Source organism: Neltuma alba, unplaced genomic scaffold (assembly GCF_004799145.2).
Source record: "Neltuma alba isolate B1F8T4 unplaced genomic scaffold, ASM479914v2 tig00010064_pilon, whole genome shotgun sequence".
NCBI classification, from domain to species: domain Eukaryota; kingdom Viridiplantae; phylum Streptophyta; class Magnoliopsida; order Fabales; family Fabaceae; genus Neltuma; species Neltuma alba.
Window position 1 is genome coordinate 102880 of NW_021635023.1, and position 5515 is coordinate 108394.

Below are 5515 nucleotides of genomic sequence, written 5' to 3' on the forward strand. Positions count from 1 at the left end.
TATTAGAAAAGCGGTCCCATTTTTTATTAGGTCTCCCTTGGTACATAGTAGAAACCTCTTCAACATTATAGGGGCATATGGTAGTAACATGTGTAAAAGAGTTGCATATTTCATAGCTAGTAGGCATAAGTTCACGCATTGTACTACAGAATCAAAGTTACTAGGTGAACTAGAGTCACTAGTTTCCTTTTTACTAGAAGTACTAACTTGATTGATTTTATGCAAAATTTGTTTTCTACACAACCTAAATGTTCTTTTAGGCTCAGAATCAAAAGGGACTAAAGTAGTATCCCTAGGCATGTGTAGAAATTCACAGCACAGTAAAATCACGTTTAAAAAATTAAAATGAGTCAAAATAAACTAGGCTCCTTGGCAACAGCACTAAAATTTGATTTCCCTGTCATATAAGCTCTCAAATTACTGAACTAAATTAACCTTATATAGTATAGAGGTCAACCTAGGTCGTCTCTCTATATGAGGAGCTTTGTTAAAATTTTGAAAACCTTTTTAATTAAGAAAAACGTGATGTCTGAAGGAAAGAGTAGGAAAGAAAATTAATTGATTTTTTTAAGAAAATAAATTAAGAAAAATAAAAAGAAAATAACAATAAGTAAAAGAAAGCAAAAGGAACGAAGACTTTTACCAGAATAATGTACTTCCCAAGTACATTGATGAGTGGCTATCACGGTTCAAAAGGATGAGGAGTTTGTATAAAAACAATTACTAAGTCAAAAGGAGAAAACCTAGATAACATCTAAGTCATGATTAATTAATTAGCAATTATACCTAGAGAACTAGCATATAATCACCTTTCAATTAATCATTTAAAAACCACTTAGCGCGTGAATTTAATTAAACAATTATATCTTGTTTCTTAAAAAGAGTAATCTATTGAAAACCCTAGAGCATGAACTACTTATGCAAATCAAAATAGAAATCTATAAAGATAAACACTCAGAATCATGAGGAAATTGAAAATATATTTATTGAAAACTTCAAAATGTAATTGTTCAACCAAAACACAAATCAAATATCAGTCCACAAAAGAAATAAAAATACTAACCCAGGAAATTCATAAACACAATGTACTACTGGATTGAAATAAGAAAACAGGAACTCAAGCTATGTCATCTTGTCCTCATGAACAAAGAGGACTAGCCATACATATGGCTAGATGACACCATAATGATAAAAAGAAAATAATGAAAAGAAGACAATGAAACAACTGGACATAAGAGGAAGCCAAGTGTATGCTTGTGCTTGTGTAGTGTAGATGGCTTTGTTGCTTCTCCAAGGCTCCCTTGATCTCTTTTTATAGCTTTTGAATCTGTCTTAGTTGGATGAGGAAACCCTTGAGTGTTCTAACTTGATCTTTTATCTTCTTTTATCTTGTAATCTTGATAGAACTTTGAATTTGAATTCTCTTGATTTGGTGTGATCTTCATGGCAACCAAAGTAAAAGAGCTTTTGAATTTAAATGATATTGGATAAATGGATAATATCTTAAATTTGAATAAAGATATGGTTGTAGGATGAATTAGGGTTAGGGTTTAGAAAGAGGATAAAAATGATAATGTGGATATTTGGAAAATTAAATGGATAATGAAATATGAATAAAATAATTATTCAAATTCAAAATATAAGGGAATTATCCACAAAAGAAATTAATTATTCAAGCTCTTTAATTTATGGTGGAAGATAAGAGATATTCTGGCTAGATATTTTGGATAATTTCCAATTAGGTAATTAGAAAATCCTCTTGCAATGCCACGTGGCTGCCACAAATGTAGTTTTCCAAGGGGTCCATGTTTTGTTTGATAGAATATTCCCTAGAATCAAAGCAGAGATACCTTTCAAGAGGAAAATTATAAAAATATAATAAAAATGTACTTTTAAGCAATTAATTTGTATAATTTCCTTAAATCAAAATATGAGTGTCTATTGCATTTTAAACCCTTCAAACATTATAAAATCCCTTAATTATACATAAAAATATATTATAAAATAGGGATACATCAGTATCTCTAAACTTAATTTTGCTTAGATTTAAAGGTTATTTTGATTGAAATTTCATGACAAACTCTAAGACATCATGCTGTCCAGTTTTCACCTGATTAAGGAAGTATTAGGAAAGGATAAAAACCATTAATATGAGCTTGGAATTACATGTTTGATTGGCGCTTGGATTAAATTTTGGAAGAAAACCAAAGTTCGGGTTACATATACCCTATTCAACCACTATGCAATTTTAATGTTAGAGATTGTTTTAATGTAATTTGGTGATTCCAATGAGTTTAAAAGATGCTTTTGTGCAGGGAAACACTAAGGAAAAGTGTTTAAAATCATTGGAATCAAAAATAAAAATTTTGGAATCCTAACCTTACCTATTCGGTCAAATCAAGTTGAAGGGGAAAGAATGTGATTTTGTTAAATCTAATTTGATATTTGGATTCTAAATGAAAGATTGTGTAGGAATGGCCCAAGCGATTAATAGAAACAAAGAGGAAGTAATTATGCCAAAAATCAAGGAAAAAGGGGTTTAATTGGGTTTAATGTCAAGCATTAGTGTTTATACTTGGATTGTTGGTAATTTGAAAAGTGTTCATACTTGATTGCTAGGCATTTTGCAAGAAATCAAAGAGGAGCACAATCATACCAAAGAGGCTGAATTGAATAAGTGATCAAGAGGTAGTATTGAACTCATAATTTGATTGCTTTCTTACTTGTTTAAATGTGTTTATGCTGTTTAGTTTATGTTGCCATGATGTGATTGAGCAATTTATGTAATTATGTATGGAACTCTATGTCGAATATGCCTTGGCACTATGTATGGAAGAATGTATAATGGCTTGATTGATTGCTCTCTTTCCATGGCAATTAATATGCACATGAAATGTTGCATAATAATATTATTTTCATGATAACATATCACATTTCTTCATAGCATGATTGCATGATAATTATGATTTATTCCTATTGAGATTTCTATGAAATCTCATTCTTTTATGTTCAAATATTTATCAGCTAAGAGTTGGACGAAGCAAAGACAAGGAAAATGAGATCATTTTAGGAGATAATTAGTTATTATGCCCCTTGGAACAATATTTGTAATTATTATGAATTGTTATGAATTAAGGTGAATCATGTGGACTTATTATATTAATGACCCATATATTATCAAAAATCATGTGTTGGCATGGGTTATGTGATTGGAATGGTTATTTGGATTAAAAAGGAAAAAATTAACCAAGACTGGTAATCAAAAAGGGATAAAAGTTGACTTTTTAAAGGTAAAGATTGACCAATGAAATTTTGTGCAACTGATTGAGTTCTGAGCTAAAATTTGGCATGCTTATCGATAATATTTTTAGATTTAAAAAATTAGTATTTCATTAAATTTGAAGTTTTGCACAGAAAGTTATGCCCTTCCAAAGTTCAGTATAAATTCTAAAAAAATTAAAAATTGATCATATAAATAGTGTCACTTTGCACAGAATCTGGGACTAATTGGTGAATTCTGGATATCAATGGGTATTTTTTCCTTGAAGACCACATTAGGAGCTTTAAGTAGAACTTAGAACCACTTTATTTTGATTTTTTTTGGAATTAGTTATGATTTTTCAAAGTTTGGCCTTTATTAGGGTTACAATAAATAGTACCCGAATTTAATGAATTTTGAAGTTTCAATTTTTCTAACTTATGGTCATAAGAAATAATTTCAAATGGTTCCAAATGGGATAATAAGTGGTCTAAAAATAAGGTGTGATAGATAAACCCCTGATGTCATGAAAAGAATGAGAACCCTCTTAGTAATATTTTTAGAGGTTGACGTAAAACCTAGGATTGTCCTAGACATATGAATCTGGTGGACATAACTAAGAGGAGGATTAAAGAAGGGTCTTATATGCAAAGTTTAAATAGAATGGCAATGATGAATTAGATGCCTGACAAAGATACCACTTAGCAGGAATTCCATGGAGTGTAATTGAATGATCTATGTCTGCTAAGTAATGCGGTCAAGTGTAATGACCAATGTGTGACCATGTAATGAATGGTCTAAAGCTAAGAGAAGCTAGAAAGAGAAAGAGTGAGGTAGTATCCTTGAGGATACAAATAATGAATGATAGAGAAGAATGGTTGCACCAGCAACTGATGTAGAGAAAGGAAGATATCCCCGTTGATACCTAGACAAATGTTAGTAATTAGGACCGAGCAACATTCCCTTATGTCCTTAAAGTGTCATAAAGAAGTACAGCTATAGTACTCAGGCCAATGAGGAATCTGAGAGTTAGGATTCCTATAAAAAAATGTCACTATTGATGTAACTGAGCGAATCATGTTGAGAGGCTACCCCTGACAGTGATATGACATGAGAAGAATTTACCTTGACAAAGATTGAGTAAAAGAAAGGTCATAACCACAGAGTACCTATCAAGATTGGGAGGTAGTTCTCCAGATTAGAGTGACGCTACTCTAGTAAGAGTAAGCTATCCTCTGAAGGAATGAAAAGAAAAGCTGCCACAATAGAGTGGACATCATGATGGAAAGTAATGCATCCTCCTAAGATGGTAGAGTTGACACTATGATAGTTAAAGCGATATGTCCTCCATTGAGGAAAGTAAGTGGTTGAGTTGACGATGCTCTAACAAGAGTAATCTGTCCTCCCACGGGAAAAGTAAAAGCAGCTGAGGCAAGGCATACGGAGTGACCTTACCCTAATAAGAAAGGGAATGGTCAAGAATAAGGTAAGGGTATGGTGCCCTTGAGGTTAATAGGGTATTAAAGAAAAGTAATGGGGAAAAGAGAAAGTGATGATACAAGTCCTCTCCTTGAACAATCTCACATCATTATAGATAGCGAGAATAGTGAAATGAGTGAGAGAAGTCACGTGGTAAAACAGATTGACATGATAATGATGTGAAAACCAAAAAAGCTTGAGAAAAGGGCCCAGAAGTAAGAAAAAGGCCTAAGAAAGGGAACTAGCCTAAAAAAGTTAAGAGTAATGGCTATCAAGCCAAGTATTTAGCCTGATGATTAAAGAGGCTGAATAAAAAGAGAAATAGTCTGAGAAAGCTAAAAGTAAAAGGTTGTGGAAGTAACCGAAGGAGGATGCTTCTGAAGTTGACAAAAAGATTGAGGAAGATCCGTGAGACAATAAAGAAGATTTGCAATTAGTCTTGGGGAATGATCAGTCAAGCTACCAACTGAGTGTAGGCGACTTAATCCTTAACCTAGTCAGTGGTCTAAAGGCTTGTAAAAAGTGAAACATGGCTCAAGCAATAGAAATTCTAAGGTTATAGAGGATCTTAAAGAGGTTTGTAATAGAGTACAATAGCTCTCAATAAGGAATGAAACTTACGATAGAGCACAGTAGCTCCCAAAGTCATAGAAAGTCGAGCCTAAGGAAAGGTATTGAGCCATAACAGTATAGTTTCTCTCTAGGATATGAGAATAAGATGACCAGGAGTTTAAAATGTGGAAACCTCCTCAAGATGAGTTGCTAGTATAGAGATAG